Source organism: Camellia sinensis, chromosome 11, assembly GCF_055761805.1.
Source record: "Camellia sinensis isolate YWXY chromosome 11, ASM5576180v1, whole genome shotgun sequence".
Lineage (NCBI taxonomy): Eukaryota > Viridiplantae > Streptophyta > Magnoliopsida > Ericales > Theaceae > Camellia > Camellia sinensis.
The window spans coordinates 167,037,370-167,059,084 of record NC_138971.1 but is presented as its reverse complement, the minus strand read 5'-3'; the positions used below and the strand labels follow the sequence as shown (position 1 = coordinate 167,059,084).

At 36.9% G+C, this 21,715-nt stretch overlaps 1 pseudogene; it reads right to left on the bottom strand.

Moving 5' to 3' along the window:
- Positions 1 to 19,076: 19,076 nt before the first annotated feature.
- On the bottom strand, positions 19,077 to 21,299 carry LOC114261355 (subtilisin-like protease 4 pseudogene; annotated as a pseudogene).
- Positions 21,300 to 21,715: the final 416 nt, after the last annotated feature.

The following is a 21,715-nucleotide window of genomic DNA, read 5'->3' as shown; positions in this document are numbered from 1 at the left end:
GAGCCTATTTCTAGTTGCATTTTCCATGTATTGCATTAGCCATCTTAACATAAGCTAGGATCATGCATTGATTACTAACTAGCTTTGGTTTTGGCTCAGAGTACTAGGTAAGCTTTTATGCTTTAGTATCTTGCATGTGTGTGAGTGATTGCCATGATAGCATGCTTGCCATGAGGCTAACTGCTTATATGATTAACTGCCTGAATGCCTGTGGGTGAAGGTTAGATTACTTGAATTGGAGCAATTCATCGAAATGCGAGTTTTAAGCCCACTTGAGAGTGTCAAAAATCTTGTTTTCTAAGCCCACTCGAGGGTGGCAAATCCATGTCTTAGCCTACTTGCGAGTAGCACTTTCAAACCATTTTCAAATAAATATGAGATGTTTTGTTCCAACTTAGGCGATCTAGTCTATACTTGTGTGTTGTGCGCATCACATAGTAATTCTAGCCTAATAATCGGAATAAGAACACATGTGTTTTCAAAAACAAAATATCATGTTAGTAAAGGCCGATCTTTGATCGGGTGAGCGGGGGTGCTCATTGCGTGACCTTCTCCTCTCGTACCCAAGTTGCCGAACCAAGGCAACTTTGGTGATGACGGACACGTGGCCTTAGGCACGAGTCAGGGTTTCCTAAATTCTCCAAAAATAAAATATTTAGGTGGCGACTCTGTATCTGGCAAAGCAGTCCATGTTTGATACTTCTTCATTAAAATCAGTTTTCCAAAACGATTTGCCGGATTTGGACTCTTTGGTGATTTATTGGTCTTGCATTGCACTTTGCGAGATTAGATTCAGAACTGTGACATTGAGTTCGAACTGTAGTAGCCTAAGGAACAAAACGGATTTTGCGCCCTTCCCGTGCGGAGGCGGGACGTTCGGGCACGTCTACACCTAGTCCCTCTCTCTCCCCGCAAATTTAGTTCTTAGACCAAATTGCCTGGGCATTGGCAAGTGCTTTGCTCCCCCCTCCTCTCAGGATCGTATCACAATCCCAATTCTATTTTTCATAATGAATTTCAATTTGGACTTAATGAAGTTTCTTAATTTGATTTGCAAAAAAATTCTGAGTTGCCAGAATTACTGGTGAGTTCAATTCTTCTTACTCAGTACATGTTTATAGGGGTGTTTAAAAAAACAGTGGACCCAGTAAACAGATCAAATCCGATCTAAATTGGCAGTTTGGTTTGGTTTGGTTTTTTAGCTTTAGTTCTACTTCTGAAAATTGTGGAATGGTTCAAATTGGTCTGGTTCCTAGTACCAAGACTTTGGTTATGGTTCTGAACTAGACCAGACTTTGACATATTTGTTTTGAACCAGTTCCAATTTTGAGACTTTGGTTACGATTCCGAACCGGACTAGTTTCTTTGATTCTGTTCGATTTTGATTTGGTTATGGTTTCAATTTTTATGCAACTGGAAGAATCAGTTATGTTTTTGGTTTACTTAAAACTAGACTAATCTGATCTGTGTACACCCTACGGCTATGTTTGTTTGGGCCAACTGAATTAGGTTGGATTAACATTCCTATGACTAATAGTCTTAGGACTACGAATCATTTGAATTGTGTATCTTACCCTATGTTTGGATTGGGTTAGGATTATAAGGACGGATTAATAAAATATTATCCAATTCGATGTTTGTTGAAGAGGATTGGAATGGATAGAACATTGGACATCCAATAGATTGATCATAATATCTCTATTATGGTCATTTGATAAGTTAGTTTAGACTTTGACTTAGTCTCTCAGTTTATATCTCACCCCTTATGTGGGATTGAATAGTCTATCATATGTGGATACTATATCCGAATGAATTGATAGTCCATATTTTAATTTTTTAACCAAACATCAGATTAATAATTTTATTGAGCTATTAGTCTAATCCCAACACATGTTCGCCCAAACAACATGGCCTACATGTTTATAATTTTTTTATTTGCAAGTTTCATGACGTGCATATAAGTAATACGTTGTTCGAGCTAATTTTTGCTCAACTATCATGCTTATTACTGTTAACAGTGTGTTAGATAGATCAATCAGGTGAAGTATGTTGGTGTTCTGATATTTCGATTTTGAATGGGAAGAAAGAGGGGTCAATTAATAGAAATTTTAATGTGGTTCAGAACCCTAACATTTACAGTGCACATGATTACTTTTGTTTACAATGAACCTGTTTTTTTACTACCTTAGGAATAATAATAATAATAATAATAATAATCTGGAAAAATTAAATTTAACATGCATATCTTATTTTTAGGTAATTTTTTTTTTTTTTTTTTTTGGAATGTGTAGTGTTTCTGATCTCACCCAAAAACTTGAGTCAATACATCAATTGAAGTGTGTTCTTTCGTTTGCAAAGTTTCTTTCAAAACTTCAAAAAAGCCAAAAAAATCAACCCACTTCCCAAACAAAGCCTAACAATGATAATACAACAACTATTCCCCAAACAGTGCAAACACCATCCACTACTTACCATCACAACCCATCAACCCTCCAATAAAATAAACCCCCATTCAAACCAAACACACCACTAATACACACTCAGGACAAAACACCATCCCCTCCTATCCAATACATTCCGAAACCCTTTTAAAAATTAAATACTTGCACCCCACTAACTAACTCTCTCTATCTCTAACTCTATTAATTCTTTTTGATTTTGGCTTTGTTGCTCTTCTCCAACTCGACAAAATCATTCAAGAAGATGTATTCTCCACCACCAAAATCAATCTGTAATTTCTGGTCCATTTGCAAGGTTTCTATTGCTTTATCCAAAAGGAGTCTATACTCCTCTTCCTTCTCTTCATCTTGTTGTTCTGTCTCCTCATCAGAATCCACCAACTTGTTCAAGAAGTGCTTGTTGCAAAGCCGAATTGTACTAGAAGAGATTGATGATTGCGAAGGCTGTGAAGATTGGACAAGTTTGGCATCCTTTGATTTTTTGTTAGAACCTTTGGCGTGTCTCCCTTTATTCAATAATTTGTAGGGAAGCCCCAACTCAAGAAGTGAAAGTTTTTTTCTTCTATTGGTGGATTTGTGTATCCTAATAGGACTGTTTTTGTGCGGAAAAATAAGGGCTTGAGTTGGGTCGAGGTGGTTTGGAGATGAGGCATGATTAGGGCTAAGAGATTTTCTCACTTGGTTTTGAGACAAAATAGGGTGGTTGGAAGAAGAGCACAAAACAGTGGAATGTGTGCGTTGTTATACGTCTAGAAGCTCTACCTCAAGCATGTGAAGTTCGGCGCCATTCATACTACATGTGACATTAAAAGAATCCTCAACTTGGCTTAGAAGAGCTACGTCATCATCAAGTGATTCTCTTCTGAAGCTATGCCTTCGAGATCATCGGCCAAAACCACACCCTGTAAGACATTTCCAGAGCGGACTGAGACATCTTCACCATCGTTGATATGATCAACATCATCTTTCGCACCCTGTACATCACCAATTTGTTCACTAAGGAAGCCTTCAACAGAATTAGATTCATCGATACCTTCATCCACTTTAACTGCCGCTTTGGGGTAGTAAGACGAGCCTAACATGTAGATTTTATGAAATTCCAACTCTGAAACTCTAATGTCATAGATAAATTGACCAACTTTCAATTTGCAGAATCCATTTATTGAATTTTTAAAATTTGTTTTCACAAGAAGTTTCCTTCTTTCCAGTTCCATGCGTGAAGTAGTTTTTCCATCAATAGCAAAAACTTGGCCCAAGTTGCTGGCGATCTTGGTAAAAGTTGTGGAGTTCCAAGCATTTAGAGAAACCCCTTCAATGGCTAACCAAACTCTCCTTGAAAGTGTAAACTCTCTACAATGCCACTCATACACTTCATCAAACCAAGTTTCTAACCACCACCTACTCCCTTGAAGCATCTCTTTTATATCTTTCACAGTATTAAATTGTAACAGAACCTTAACACCACCTAGTGGTTTGATTATTGTTATAGCGATTCCGGTTTTGACCCGTCACTTGCTGTGTTCCGGGCTCAGGTTCTATAGTTCTAAATAATGATTCATATCTTGTTTCCCTTGTCTCCCCTTTATTTTGGTTATCGGGTTGTGGTTGTGTGTTTGGAACAGGTTGGTTGCATGATTTTCCAAACCAATGATGCCCAGATTTTGGCTCTTTCGCTCGAGTGGGAATTCTTGCGCTCGAGCGACCATTCTTGCCCTCGAGTAGGATTTGTCAACTTTCAGCATTTTTGCAGTTCTGCAAATATTGGGAAAATGCATTGGATGCTCGAACGTCTAGTCTCATGCTCAAGCGGGGCCCTTCATCTATAAAACTTCTTGAAATGTGTATTCTACGCTTGAGCGTCGCTTCTTGTCCTCAAGCGGAACCTTGTGTCGTCTGACGCTAAAGTGTCACTTTCCACACTCAAGCAGACTGCGTGTATATCAGTCCGAGAAGATGATGTTTTGTATCACTTTTTCATCTCCCTCTCTTTCTAAAACTTCCCAAAAAGCTAGTCTACACTTTCTCTCTCTAAAACTCACCTTCTCTCTTAGGTTTCATCTAGATCTGTTGATCTTTTCACCCTCGTGCCTTTGAGAAAAAGGTAGAGTGCATCAAGATCTACATTTTGATCTGAATAGAAGTGAGTTTCGGTGTACTTGGAGTTTTTCTCTTGCGTGGCTTATCTTCTCCCTTTAAGGTAGGGATATTCTACACCTTGATATTATCTTTAACCTAGTTATTTGTTGTTATGTATAAATGGTAAGATTTTGGGAGTGTTTGGGTAAACCTAGAGTTTGGTTTCAAATTGGAAAGAGGGGTTTCTATGTTATATTACATAATTGATTATGGGACTTGGTTGTGAGCCTATCTTATGTTGAAATAGTTGATTTTAACCATGGGGTCAATATTTAGGAAAGTAGGGAGTTTTACCTTAAAATGTTTAAAATAATTATTTTGTATAAATAATGGAATTGATATGAAAAATATGAAATTGGGGAGATGTATGAATGAATGGTGTAGTTAGATTTGTTTAATCACTTACGTATGGAAAATTGATAAATTATCTATTATAAAGATTGTATATCTGTTTAAAAATATTTGTGTTGGGCTATCGGTGGAGGATAGCTATGACTGTTGTAGAAATTGTATGAGGATTAGGTGAATTGAAACTAATCACTTAAATTGTATCATTGAATGTGACAGTATGATAAGGCATTGAATATGCATAATTGATAGCTATTGAATATGACGATGTGTTTTTTTTGATACATTGTATATGTATAACATTTTGGGAGGAGAAAAGGGATGTACTCCATTGTTTGGGAGGAGATAGGGGATGGACTCCGCTGAGAATTAAGTTGGCCGGAGTGTCCAGGGTGAAAGTCCCGAAATCTTATGTATACATGGGTGCCAATTTTCGTAGATGAAATATTCGTAAAATGGCAAGGTTGAAGTGTTTGTATGATAGTTATGTAATAGAACCACTGAGTTGTAGTCTCGGTTGGGTTATTTGGAAAAAAATTATACAGTTGGTATATGACTTGAATGAAATGAATTTATACCAAATGAATAAGTGGAAATGGATTGAAATGTGAGTATCAGTACTGAACGGTCGTGGGAAGAATGTAATGTGGTCATAAATATTGAACGTTTATCTGACACTTATATCTTAGTTAAACCTCATATATTGTGTTAGACTATCTCTACTGGGCTTTGGCTCACCCTACTTGGGAAACCACTTTCAAGTACTGGTGACATGCTTCCTTCAAGGGCGTAGCTTGGGAGGACATAGGCTCTATTTTGTTAGTTAAATGTTTAAATGTTTATTCAAGCCTCGGGCTTAATATGTACAGAACATTTGACTCTCCCTTTTGCTGTAACCAAGTCATATCTTGGAAAGATGTAAGCTTATAGAGCATTTATTTTGTTAACTTTAAATAATGTTACATGCTATAGATTCAGGATGGACATTTATGAATGTATATTGCATGTATTGTCTTTTGTAAGACGAATTTTGATGATTGGAAATATAACAATTCTATTATGCTCATTTCTCTTATGAGTTGAATTCATTTTAATATTTTTGGGGGCGTCACAATTATGAAATTGACCCCTTCATTTCTCATTGCTTCCTCGATCATAGGAATAATTTTGTAATCTCTAACTATACTAACCGCACAAGTCTTTCCCCAAGAGTCATCAATTTCATCCACTTCAACAGTGAAAGAAGAACCATCTGGGTTAACTTCGACTCCATCTATAGAATACGGTGACTGGTCTTCGAGGTCTTGTTTATGCCTCCAAATTTGGTTGCCTTTTGGGGAGAGAGAATGAGGCAAAAGAGTCTTCTTCTTTCTCCAAATCAATTTTTTCCCAGAGAGAATGGTTGCTCTTTTCACCTTTAGTAAATGACCTCGCCACCAGACACCATTGAATGAATGAATGGCTTCGTCGACCTCCTCTTCCTTAAGGTATCTTACAAACCCAAACTTACTATTACTAAATCTGTGTCTCTTGAAAGGAATAAAAGCATCCGCAATCGTCCCACATCTATTAAAAACTCTTCTAAGCCACCAACTGTAAGTTTGCTTAGGAAGATTATCAATGAAGATTGAGAAACACTTTTGATTTGGAACACCTTTGATTAAGAAACACTACTCAATTGAACTCCACCTCACTTCTTTCTTCCTTAATATTTTTTGAAGCAATATGTAATTGAAATATTTCAGAGCACAAGAAGATGATATAGAAGTAAATTTTTATGTAATTGAAGTCCCAAGATTTTGCGACTTGGTTGCTTGAGCTTTTTCCTCATTTTCCTCACACTAACTTCACAAATATCGGGATTCTAACAAATTGCTTGCTATTATTAGATTTCCACATAAAAAATCCGTGGATGAAAGAGGCGTATCCTTTGGTAGCTACCCAACTAAACGCTACATGATACATCATTTTTTGGTTCACTTTGGAGAACTCTAACCTAGTGGTATTAAGAGTCACATTAACACCTGGTAGTGCAACAATGATAGAATCATAAGACGAATTAGCCTCTCCAACATTTGTCACAGTCCTCGTATAAGTCTGATCATTTTCAACCAAGAGTAATAAAAAACGAAGGATAATTTAGCTATGCTTCTAGTATTTTGGATACTTTTGAGCACTTCATTATATGATTTGTCTTGAAATTGATGTCTTGGACAGTGTAGTTTAGATTGCATAAGTAAGGTATGTAATCATTGTGTTCAAGGTCATAGACAATTCTTGGATTAATGGTTCTTGATGGGTTGACATGATCCAAACTGGTAGCAAATATATCAATTAGAAGTAAGCTTTCATTGAATGAGCTTGCTTGCGAGGTTTGTCAGCTTAGCTGTAGTCATGATTGCAAATTTGATAGCAGCAGGTGACCAATCAAAATGCGTTCTTCTGAGCAAGGCCATAATGCCACTGAGGTAAGGACAAGACATTGAGGTACCCAAAATCACATTAAATGTCAATCTGGAATTCTTTTTATTTTCGATAGAGAAAGGCCAAGTAGTTAGAATATTCACACCGGGGCCAGTGATGTTTGGTTTCATGATGCCTGGGCTAGCCACGCTCGGGCCTCTGGATGAGAAGGAACTCACCACGAGAGCAGAATTGCCCCCACGATGGTTCCTTTGAATACGATTGTAGCTATTGGTGTTGTTGTTGATTTATGTGCTCTTTGATATTTAGTCCAAAGCATAAATTTGTTAGTTGATTGAAGAATATTCTTAAATAATTACAAGTGTTTTAATTTACATAATATTTTTCATATATATAACACAAATTAATTTTACATAATGTTTTTTTATATATATAACTACTAATTTGCAATAAATTTTAAATCTTAAATATCTGTCATACTCATTTTTATTTTGATATTTTATTAAAAGTTAAAAAATATATATGTATTAACTATGGCGGAACATAACAATTTCGAATGCAGATCATAAATTTCAAAATTTAATCCACGGTTAATGGATGGATTAATGCGGATTAAGTGGTTTTAACAGATTGGGCTATATATTACATTACGTTAATTGTAGCCACCGCTCTTCCTTCTTCATTCTCTCTCTCTCTCTCTCTCTCTCTCTCTCTCTCTCTCTCTTTACCCTTCAATTTCATCTTCATCAGCTTCATCTCACACTTCTAAAACCCTAAACCCTCTATCTCCTTAAATTTAGTTTTTAGACCAAATTGCTTAGGCATCGCGGTAAGTGCTTTGCTCCGCTCCTCATCTTAGGTTCGTATCACAACCCCAATCTCTATTTCTCATAATGAATTTCAATCTAGACTTATGAAGTTTCTTAATTTGATTTGCAAAACGATTCTGAGTTGCTAGAATTATTGATGAGTTCGATTTTTCTCACTCTATACATGGTGTTAAAAAAAAACCCAGTGGAACTAGTAAATCGATTCAATTCGGTCTAAATTGCCCATTTGGTCTGGTTTTTTTAGCTTTAGTTCTATTTTTGAAAATGATGGAACTGTTCAAATCGGTCCAGTTTCCAATTCTAAGGCTTTGGTTATGACTTCCAACTGTAACAGACCGTGACATATTTGTTTTTAACCAGTTCTCGGTTGTAAGGCTTTGGTCACAGTTTCCACTAGAACAATTTACACTTTTGGCGACGAAATTTGGCGACTAAACTTTTTTTAGTCGCCAAAAGTTATAGAATGGGCGACTAAAAATTATATTGGTCGCCGTTGAATATGATTTTTAGCAAATAATTTTTTTAGTAGCTGTATCTTCATTATTGGCGACTAAAAAAAATTAGTCGCTAAATATGAACAATAGGCGACTAAAAATTATTTTAGTCGGCATTCGATCATGTTTTAGGCAACTAAAATTTTTGTTAGTTATGGTATACCAGTTTTTGGCTACTAAAATAAATTTAGTCGCCAAAAACCTAGCATAATGTTTGCTATTAAACTTTGGCGACTTTTGGTCGGCAAATATTCATTTTCGGTGACTAAAATTTTTTTAGTCGCTGTAAGGTAATTTTTGCCAACTACAATTATTTAGTCACTAATAAAAAACATAAATTTTACTTTTATCTTTGGTGACGAAAAATTTAGTCGGTGAATATTTCTTTTTGGTGACCAAAATACCTTTAGCAACCAAAATGGTTACTTTTGGCGGCTAAAATATTAGTTGCTGTTTGTTAAATGTTGGCTACTAATTAAATTAGTTGGTATAACAAGTTTGGTCGCCAAAGGTATATAAAATTTTAGTAGGAATATTAAAAGAATTTTGCCAATTCTTCTTAGCATTTTTGAAAATAGGATTATTCTCTCTCTCTCTCTCTCACACACACACACACACACACACACACACACACACACACACAGAACTAGTCACCACCAAACCTCACCTCACTGCAGTCGTTCATCACTTTTGCTTACTGTAAGACGCATATCGCTGTTGAGTAATGCTTGTTCATTACTTGTTTGTTGATGTGCTTAGTCATTTTTCTTTTCCTTTCAGAATGAAGATGGGACAAAAGTTGAATACAGGGTATGGAATCCTTTCTGTTGAATACAGTTTTTTTTTCTTGCCTCCAAACTGTTTGATAAAATGTCTCTTAGACTTTCCAACAAAATTCTCGCCAACTTCTGCAAGTTACAGGTACGTTTTGGGTTACATATAAATGCATTCATTATGATTTGTTTCAAGAATTGTGTGTGTTTAAAAATTTTTTTTCCTGAGATCTAATCTTTGAGCACAAAGTTTATTACGGGTGATCCAATAGTGGTTAATGAAGCTAGATTTGAATATGGAATTGATTTACATGATTTTTGTAAAGTGTGTGGTCCTTGGTGGCATGGTTATGTTAATAGATGAAAATTTATGTAGTATTGGGATATATATTTTTTATATTAGTTTAATACAATGATACCAAAAGGTGAAGTAAAGAAAATAATAAAAGTGTATTGTCATTTTGTCTATCTAAGGGTGTATTAGTATGCAACAATTTATTTGACACTGGTTTTGTGAAATTATCTGAGGGTGTATTAGGTCATCCATGGATTAGAAATGACAATGATATAAAAGTCCCCCTGTGTCTGCAGTATTTTCTCTTCCTTTTTGGCATCCTTTTATAACAAATTGAGCTTTTTTCTTCCTGTCATGCATGCTTCTTCCTTATGTTTAGTTTGGGCAACAATGAAATTCTGAAAGAATGGTTTTTTCATTGGAATTATTGTTCAGTTAGTCATTTTTTATGATTGAACAACCAGGTTGTCATAAATTTTGAGTGGAAATCATTGTTGAAATGATTCTGTGAATACTGTTCATCTTGTTAAGATTCAAATTGTTGATCCTAGAGGTATTGAAAGAAATTTTCGTGGTCAATATTGTTGTTGGCTGCTTTGGCCTGGTGCTTGGTCTTTGTGGGTAGCTAACTAAACATATATTTTTTTCCTTTCGTAATGCTTTGGTCTGGTGATACAATTATTTTCTTTCGTAATGCTTTCTTATAGTTATATTGAATTGTGGTGACTGACCAATGCTTCTGAACAATTATATGCAAAGTGGCATGCTTTTCTATAGAGAAACATTTCTTCAATCATGCTGGGTCTAAAGAATGCTTTGGGCATGCCAATGTTGAATTGTGCTAGTATAACATATAACTTAAAGTAGTTTTGTTAATAAAGCTACTCAATTTTATTATTCTAACAACTTTATGCACCCTCCTACCTATTGAATGAGATTTGTAGACTGAATGGCATGGTCAATTGTGGTGCACGACATGAGCACATATATAAGAGAACAATGTTATTGACTGAGCAAGTTAGAGTGAGCAAAGGAAGCCCAATTGTTACTTGTCTTCTTGTCACGACCCAAACCCGCCCCTAAGGGTTTAGCATCGTAACCGGCCAGTAATATGTGATTACCAAATGCCTGATTAACAGTAATATAATATAAAGGGGCTGGCGGAAGCCAATCAGTAATAAAAGTTGTCCAATGAGCTGTGAAAACCTGAATAAGAAAAACTTTTGTGGATAACCACATTCATAACCATATATATATATATATATATATGTACATCTCAGATAGACATAACATACATGTTAGGGACGTATTCCCTTAACCATTATTATACAGTCAAGTCTTAAACATTCATTACATAGCAGAGACAAAAGGGTGAATCTAAAACACCCCAAAAACAGCCTTGGCTCAAGTAGACTTGGAACCTCGAAGTGAGGCACAATAGTTGGCTTGACAAAACATGAGCTTAATTCGATGCTTCTAGCTTTGGTTCGGTGCCTGGCCACCTACATACATATATAAACTATGAGCTAAAGCCCAGTAAATAACAAATGTGTAAAGAGTTTTAGAATGAATGTCCTTTCGGTATTTGAAACAGTTATTTATATCAGTAGATCAGTCATTCAATAAGTGTCTCATATTTCATGTCATATCAGTCATTTATAAATCATAGCAGTCGTACGTGGTACATCCAATGGCAAACAGTACAGTAGGTCTTAATAGACCGAACAGTCAGTTGATGGCCATTAATACAGTAATAGTAATTCCAATGATAGGAACTGACAGAGATCTCTGTAATAGTAGCAGTAGTAGTAACAGTAACAGTAACAGTAACAGTAGCAGTAGCAGTAGTAGTAGCAGTAACAGTAACAGTCAGTTGTTATGGATGCCACGAGTACAGTTCATAAAATAGGACAAACATTCATTCAGTAAACAATATCATTTCAGAAAATAGTACAGTTAATCATTCAGAAAGTAATTATAATTGAACATAGCTTTATAACATCATTACTCACAGATTACTGGGCTATAGGCAGGCTAATCAGTGTCCTTGGATGCCAAACCTACACAGTTACAGAATGAACGACACTAAATTACACACTCAGAATTAATAACTTAGCCCCTTATTTGCTTTGGTGTGCTTCTATATCAACATCCTCAACAAGGTGCCTTATACATAGCCTAGGAATGCTTAGGATGAAATGAAGATGCAAGAATGTACTTAAAATATTTTTCAAAACTTGCTGAAAACAGGGGCCTCGCTCGAGCGTGGCTTCCTTCGCTCGAGCGGACATACAGAGTGTGCTTGGTCGCTCGAGCATAAACTCCTTCGCTTGAGCAATCTGCAAAAATGTGAAAAGTACTGGTTGCTGAAAATCTCCGCTCAATGCTCGCTCGAGCGTGAGACACAGTTCTTTGATCGAGCGCAAGTCTTGTCGCTCGAGCGTACTTCTGCACACGCAAAAACCTGAGAGCTTGAAATTTACGCTCGAGCCAGAATTCCGTCGCTCGAGCAAAAGCATGAAAACAAAGCTGGTCGCTCGAGCGTGAAATTCTTCACTCGAGCGAGGAGGCAAAATTCTGGGTTTTCCAGATTTGTTCCCAAAGTTTAAACCATGAATCAAACATGCCAAAACTCATTCTTTTGGGCCAAACTTCTGGAAAACACTTAGAAACTCATAAGACAACATGTTTTGAAGATCATTTCATAAAATCAAAGCCCAAAAGCATGCCAATTGAACACAATTTCAATGTAAGTTTTATGAACAATGCAAGAACATAACATGCATGAAGTTTCTTGATCTTGAGCTTCTCAAACCATGATCATATGCAACATTCAACTCAAAACATGGTGAATTCTTGGATTTTAACTAGGATAAGAACATACATGTGAGGATTTCATAAAAATAAACTTCAAAACTCCATGGTATGGACATGCATACATGAATTAACTTAGCTCCCTTGAATTCAAGCTCAATCCTTCCATTAATTCACCTATTTATTTCATATGCAAGTCCTAGATGGCTCAATTACAAGATTAAAGGTTGAGCTCTTACCTAGGCTTCTCAATCAAACTTCACTTAAGCCAAATTCTTGAGCAATGTGGACAAGTCTTCAAAATTTTCTTCAATTCTTCTAAATTTCAAGCAAAGTTTCTTGTTGATTTCAATTTTCCCCAAGTCTCTCCCTCTCTCACGTTTTTGCAATGAGATGGATGAAGGATGATGTGTCAAATATGTGAATTAAGACCAAAGCAATGGTTTTGAAGGTGGCCCATTCGATGGCAAACATGTAGATAACTTACATCCAATCAATTTAGCATTATATATTCTAATTTAATCATTCCAAATCGAATTTTAATTAAACCTACCATAAAATTCTATAATTCCTAATTAGTATATAAATCAAGTCAATTTCCAAATCGGTTGCCGATAAGGCTTTCAATTCACAATTTGAAATCAAAACATGAACAGATCGTTCTGCATCAAACAGATAGAAATGTAATCTAAAAACACACTCACATAATCAATTTAGGATTTCATCTGAATTAGTTACTTATCATGCTAAATCACGAATTAACGCTAATCAGAGGTGAGGGTTGTCACACTTCTATAAGGTCCAAGTGGCAGGTAAAAATGCATTGGTTTCTTGTTCTCATTAGCTAATGATCATTTTTTGAATCTTGCTTGTTTTGGACAGTGGTAAGACTGCAATGGCAGCTACTGTTGGTATTGACAGCGATTTTCCCTTTGTCAAGATATTTGAGGATGCTTATAAGTCACCATTAAGCATTATTATCCTAGATGACATTGAGAGGTAACTTCAGCTTATTCTAAGTTTGTGTTCTGCAATATGTTTGTCCTTACATTCTATTGGTAATCAGTCTTTTCAACATTCATTAATGCAGGCTATTGGAGTATGTTGTAATTGGACCTCGATTTTCTAATTTGATTTCTCAAACATTGATGGTCCTTCTCAAAAGGCTTCCTCCCAAGGTTTTTCCTTTATTCCATTTTTGTATTGGCTAAGTCATTATTATGGTTAAGTTGCATTTATTTTGTTGAATTTTAGCATTCCTTAAACTTACTCAAAAATGGAAAACAGCGCTCGAACCATTGTACAGATGTCACAGCCACCTTCCCCGTGACAAATAGGACATGCCACAACAGATGGAATGTAATTAGCACATGTAGGTTGGGAGTTAGAACCGAAAATGCATTAAACTTAACTGAAAAAGGGGGTTAAGGGGGCGAAAAAGCTAATCAGCCCCCGAACCACCATATGAATGTCATGGCCACCTTCCCCAATAGAAATAGGACCTGTGAAAATAGACAGAATGTAATTAGCACACGTAGTTTGGGAGTTAGAGCCGAAAATGCATTAAACTTAACCGAAAAAAGGGCGTTAAGGGGGCAAAAATACGAATCAGCCCCCGAACAACCGTACGGATGTCACTGCCACCTTTCCCATCACAAATAGGACCAATGTAAATAGATGGAATGTAATTAGCACACGTAGTTTGAGAGTTAGAGCCGAAAATGCATTAAACTTAACCAAAAAAAGGCCGTTAAGAGGGCGAAAATGCGAAAATGCGAATCAGCTCCCGAACCACCGTACGGATGTCATGACCACCTTCCCCGTCACAAATAGAACCTATGACAACAGATGGAATGTAATTAGTACACGTAGGTTGTGAGTTAGAGCCAAAAATACCTTAAACTTAACCGAAAAATGGTGTTTTGGGGGCAAAAATTCAAAACAACCCCCAAACTACCGTGTGGCTCACACGGACAGTTCCTTCATGACAAATAGGACTTTTGACAACTGATGGAATGTAATCCAGACTCGTAGGTTGGGAGTTAGAGTCGAATACGCCCTAAACTTAGTCGAAAAAGAGCGTTTCGGGGGCAAAAATTCAAAACAGCCCCCGATCCATCGTGTGACTCACACGGACAGTTTTCCCATGAGAAATAAGACTTGTGACAATTGACGGAATGTAATCTGGATCCGTAGGTTGGGAGTTAGAGCCGAATACGCCCTAAACTTAGTCGAAAAAGAGTGTTTCGGGGGCGAAAATTCAAAACAGCCCACGAACGATCGTGTGGCTCACACAGATAGCTTCCCCATGACAAATAGGACTTGTGAGAACTAACGGAACGTAATTCGGACCCGTGGGTTGGGAGTTAGAGCCGAATGCGCCTTAAACTTAGTTGAAAAAAGGCATTTCGGGAGTGAAAATTCAAAGCAGCCCTCGATCAACCGTGTGGCTCACACGGACAGTTCCTCCATGGAAAATAAGACTTATGACAACTGACGGAACGTAATCCAGACCCGTAGGTTTGGAGTTAGAGCCAAATATGCCCTAAACTTATTCGAAAAAGGGCGTTTCGGGGGCAAAAATTCAAAACAACCCTTGAATGACTGTGTGACTCACACGGACAGCTTCTCGATGACAAATAGTACTGGTGAGAACTGATGGAACGTAATTCGGAGCCGTAAGTTGGGAGTTAGAGCTGAATACGCCCTAAACTTAGTCGAAAAATGGCGTTTTGGGGGTGAAAATTCAAAGCAACCCCGATCTACCGTGTGGCTCACACAGACAGTTCTCCCATGACAAATAAGACTTGTGACAACTGACGGAACGTAATCCGGACCCGTAGGTTGGGAGTTAGAGTAGAATACGCCCTAAACTTAGTCGAAAAAGGGCGTTTTGGGGACAAAAATTCAAAACAGCCCTCAAATGACACGTTCACACGGATAGCTTCCCCATAAAAAATAGGACTTGTGTGAACTGACATAACGTAATTCGGACCGGTAGGTTGGGAGTTACCTAAACATAGTCGAAAAAGGGTGTTTCGCAGGCGAAAATTCAAAACAGTTGCCGAACCACCATGTGGCTCACACAGACAGTTCCCCCACGACAAATAGGATTTGCGACAACTAACAGAATGTAATCCGGACTCGTAGGTTTGGAGTTAGAGCCGAATACGCCCTAAACTTAGTCGAAAAAGGGCGTTTTGGGGGCAAAAATTCAAAACAGCCTCCGAATGACCGTGTGGCTCACATGGATGTCTTCACCATGACAAATAGGACTTGTGAGAATTCACAGAACGTAATTCGAAACCGTAGGTTGAGAGTTAGAGCCGAATACGCCCTACACTTAATCGAAAAAGGGCGTTTCGGGGGCAAAAATTCAAACAGCCCCCGAACCACCGTGTGACTCACACGGACAGTTCTCCCATGACAAATAGGATTTGTGACAACTTACGGAACGTAATCCGGACCCGTAGGTTGGGAGTTAGAGATGAATACGCTCTAAACGTAGTAGAAAAAAGGCATTTTGGGGGCGAAAATTCAAAACAGCCCCCGAACGACCGTGTGGTTAACACGGATAGCTTCACGTTGACAAATAGGACTTGTGAGAACTGACGGAACGTAATTCGGACCCGTAGGTTGGGAGTTAGAGCCGAATCCACCCTAAACTTACTCGAAAAAGAGCTTTTTGGGGGCCGAAAATTCATAACAGCCCTCGAATACACCTTACACTTTGTCGAAAAACTTGCAACACTTAGTTTAAAAAGAGAAAACTTTATGAAAATAACATCTACGTATTCTAATAATTGCCTTTATATATTTATAGGACGAACAAATTACATATTAGATTGCTTGTGCAGTTGGTTGGAATAAATATTGCATGATACATATATATATATATATATGTATATATAGTTTCTTTTATTTCCAAGAATACATTTCTCGATTGCTCTACCTTAAATGCATGCTACTACATGTTCCATATGGCTGACTGAATTGATATTTTGTAATCAATTCCAATATTTGATTTTTTGTTTTTCCTTGTAGATGGCTTTATCGCGTGGACTTGTGGATAATCCATATTGGTGTATGAAGAAGACTTTTTACTTTTGTGTAGAACTAATAAAATACTTTTGTCGTCCTCAACTTTTGTGTAGTTCATTATTATTGATACAGAAGACTTTTGGCAATCAACAGATAATGATTGTCGTGGTACATAGATTACTTTCTGTCGTGGTACATATATACTATTTGTTGGCGTACATATAGGTAATGATTGTCGTGGTACATAGATTACTTTCTGTCGTGGTACATATATACTATTTGTTGGTGTACATATAGGACATTTTGTCATGGTCTATAGAAAACTTTTGTCATGGTACATATATCACCTTTTGTCGTGACACAGATTACGATGGTAATATGTATCATGCCAAATGGTAATTTCGCTTGGTAGTAAATGTATTTTTTGTATACGGAGGGCTTTGATTTTTGTATGATATATTTTGTATGGAATTATTATTTTAGTTTGGACAATAGTTGATTTGTATGAATTTTGACATTTAAAGTTATTTATTTTTTGTATATAGATGTAGATTGTGGAATGATTGATAGTATGTATCATTTTGTTTATATACGTATTACAAGTTGCATGAAATATGGACAGATTGTGGAGAAATTATAATTTTGCGATAAAACATAATATCATGTTTTTGGCAAGTAAACAATTAGTAGCTAAAAAGAAATTGGGAAAAGACATTTGGCGACTAAAAGTTTTGTAGCAAAAAAAAATATATATATATATATACATTTGGCGACTAAAGGTTTAGTAGCAAAAAAAAAAAGAAATAATAGATATTTAGTGACTAAAAGTTTAGTGACCAAAAGAAAATCAAATATTTGGTTACTAAAATATTTCGTAACTAAAAATAAAAACCTAAAGGATAAAAACACTTTTGTCGACTAAAATTTTAGTAGCAAAAAATGTAGACCTTTATGCGACCAAATATTTAGTAGTCAAAAGAGAAACTCTTTCCCAACTAAAAATTTAATAGCCAAAGATGTGAGACTTTCGGCAACTAAATTTTTAGTAGCCAAAAGAAGAAACTAAAATTTTAGTAGTTAAAAATTTGGGACTTTAGGCGACTAAAAGTTTGGTCGCCGAAAAGGGTCTAATTTAATTTAATGTCCAACTTTTTGGCGACTAAAATTTTAGTTGGAAATTGTATACATTTGGCGACTAAAATAATTTTAGTCGCCAATTACCTTTACCAACAATTTTTTGGCGACTACTTTTGTGACCAAACAATTTAGTCGCTAAAACCTTTCAGCGACTAAAAATTAACTTTTGGTGACAAAAAATTTAGTCGTCAAAAGTGAAAATTCTTGTAGTGGTCTAACCAAACCGGATCGTAACATATTTATTTATTATTTTTATAAGAATTGAAAATTAGCCATTATTGTAAAATTGGTAAGCGTAAAACCAAACCGAACCAATCCGGTTTCTATAATTCAGTTCTAGTTAGGTTACAATTTCAATTTTTCTAAAATTGGAAGAATCGGTTTGGTTGCTGGTTTACTTAAAACCGGATCAATCCGATCCGTGTATACCCCTTCATGATTATGATTTTTTTATTTGCAAATTGATGTCGTGAATTTAGGTAATTATACGTTGTTCGAGCTAATTTTTGGTCAACTATTCATGCTTATTGCTGTTAACAGTGTGTGTCTATTAGATCATTCAGGTGAATTATGTTGGTGTTCTGATATTTTGATTTTTATTTGATACAGAGGATATTAAGTTCCAGACTGTTGAATGGTGTGAGAATGTCGAAGTAGACTTGAACAATCAATCAAGTAGTTAGGATTCTTGGGTCTTCAGCTGTGAACACCATGTGAATGACAGAAGCTTTGGAGCAGAGGGGTCGAAAACCACGGTTAATTAATTTAAATTGCATATTTTATTTTCAGGTAATTTTTTTCGAATGTGTAGCGTTGTGTTGTGGTGCTGATCTCAGCCGGAACTTGATTCAATACATCAATTGAAGTGTGTTCTTTTGTTTGTTAAGTTTCTTTGAAAAGTTCAAAAAAAATAAATTTATACTACTAATATAAAATTTTAAAAAAATCTTTTGTTTGCAAAGTTTCTTTCAAAACTTCGGAAAAAATAAATTTAAACTATTAATATAAAATTTTTAAAAAAAGTATCATGTATAATCATCTAGTGATTTAAATTTCATGAAGTTAAATAAATATCAGAAATATTTTTGTACTCAATTATGGTATCCGAAAATGATAAACCTAATATTCTACGTCAATTTTATCCATTAGAGCAATCATGTTTTTCAAAACAATGCATGTCATTCTGATTTATTAATTTTTTGAAACAATATATGCAATTGAAACATTTCAGAGCACAACAATATGATATAGAAGTAAATTTGTGTTGTGTAACTGAAATCCCAAGATTTTCCAACTCAATAGCTTGAGCTTTTGCCTCATTTTCATCACACCAACTTCACAGCTATTGGGCTTCTAACAAATTGTATGTTGTTACTAGATTTCCACGTCAAAAATCCATGGATGAAAGAGGCCTCTCCGTTGGTGGCTACCCGGCTAAACGTCACTTGATATGTTATTTTCTGGTTCACTTTCGAGAACTCTAGCCTAGTAGTATTGAGAGTCACTTTAACACCCGGCGGTGCAACAATGACTGAGTCATAAGATGACTTAGCCACTCCAACATTTGTCACAGTTCTCGTATAAGCCTGATCATCACCAGAGCCAAGAGTGATAGAAAAAGAAGGATAATTTAGTTGTGCTTCTGGTATTTTGGATACTTTTGAGCACTTCACTTTATGTTTTGTAATGAAATAGATGTTTTGGTCAGTGTAGTTCAGACCACACAAGTAAGGTATGTAATCATTGGGTTCAAGGTCATAGACAAGTCCTGGATTGATGGCTCTTGATGGGTTGACATGACCCGAACCAGTAGCAAATATGTCAGCTGGTAGTAACCTTTCGTCGACAATGGGCTTGCCAGCTAGGTTTGTCAGGTCAGCCGTAGTCATGATTGCAGATTTGATAGCCGCAGGCGACCAACGAGGATGCACGCTTTTAAACAAGGCTGCAATGCCACTGAGGTGAGGACAAGACATTGAGGTACCTGAAATCACATTAAATGTCAATTTGGAATTCTTCTTGTTTTCGACAGAGGAAGGCCAGGCAGCAAGAATATTCACACCAGGGCCAAGGATATCTGGTTTCAAGATGCCCGGACTAGCCAAGCTCGGGCCTCTTGATGAGAAGGATCCCACGATGGGAGCAGAATTACCCCCTATGATGGTTCCTTTAAACACAATTGTAGCCGTTGGTGTCGTTGTTGATTTTATGTACTCTTTGATCTTTAGTCCAGCAGCATAACTCACTTCGGTTGCTGGCAAGAAATGAGCGTTGGCCAACGTAGTAAAGCCGTCTTTCTTTTCATTGGTGACTATCATGGCGACCCCACCAGCAGTGTACACCGACTGTCCTTTCAGGTTGCTGTCTGTGTAGCTGCCACCATCACACAACACTACCTTTCCTTTGAAGCCGTAGATTGGCTTGTCGAAGTCACAAAATGGATTGATGGTGCTGGAATAAAAAAGTGGCAACAAAGTAGAAGAGAAATTATTAGGCTGGGAAAGCAACTCGCCGTCAAACTCCTCTTTGTTTCCCAGCACCGCCGTGGCTCTTATGCTTCTATCTATGGTGCTCGCGCCAACAGTTAGAATCCATGGAGCCTCATTTGATAACGTACCATGTAAAGGACCATCATTACCCGCTGAACAACTTACAAGAATGCCTTTTTGTATTGCGGAAAACGCACCCTTTGCAATATTGTCCTGGTAGAAAGGGACCGATTCTGCGCCCATTGATAGAGACAAAATATCGACACCGTCCTCCATGGCAGCATCCATTCCCGCCAAAATGTCAGATTCCAAACAACTAATTCCCGAACAAACTTTGTAAATGGCCAAGTGAGCAAGTGGGGCCATCCCCGCCGCAGTGCCTTTGGCTTGTCCAAACACACTTGCATTCCTCACAAAATTCCCGGCAGCCGTGCTCGCTGTGTGGGTGCCATGTCCGTCATTGTCAAGCGGGCCCTCGGCTGGATCGGACTGGAAAGTCCTCACACCGATGAGTTTGTTATTGCACGCTGCCATCGTCCCGTTTAACTCGCACTTCCCTTTCCATTTCGCCGGCGGAGGCAGGACTCCCTTGTCGTTAAACGAGGGATGGTTCGGATTAACTCCGCTGTCGAGAACTCCAATGATCACGCCCTTGCCGTAGTTTGAGCCCACCCAAGCCCCTGATTTCTGCTGCAAGTTCAACCCCAAGAAACTTGGACTGTGCGTTGTGTGCAATGACAACACTCTTTGGGGCTGAGCTGACGCAAACCCATCAATCTTTTCCATGCCTTTTGCCTCCTCTGGCGACAGTCTGGCTGCAAAACCAGTGATAACGTTTCGATAAGAATAAACCAAGCGAGACGACGATGGTAAAAATGACTGGTGCCAGTTTTCGATATCATTAGCGTCGGAGGAGAAAACTCGGGCCTTGGGCGAGTTTACGTGGACGATGTAGGTCTCTAAAATGGTTGGGTCTGTCAATGGAGTTTCTGATGTTTGAGCCATGGTGGGGTGTGAATTGAAAATGCATACGAGACTCAGAATCAATATGAAAGCCATGCTTGCCATGAGTAATTCACAATGCTTAATGTTATCGATGATTGTAAAAGAACTATATATATATATATATATATAAACCAGTTCATAGATTAATCAGAGAACAAAGATTGAATGGAAAGAAATTTAATGTGATTCAGAGCCCCACATTGACAGTACACATGATCGAATGGGTACATTAATCATCTCTTATTTTTGCTTACAATTAACCTATTTACAGTTTTTGAAAGAAAATTAATTAAATAAATAAAGAGTATTATTACTTCCTTCGTTCCAAAATAGTAATTTTTTTTTTGGAGAATTCAATTTTTTTTTAGTAGTACAATTATTGCATTTTAAAAATATTAATTTTCTAAAATTGTATTTTGATAGTATTTTTTTTTTTTAAGAATATCAATTGTCATAATTATACTTTTTGT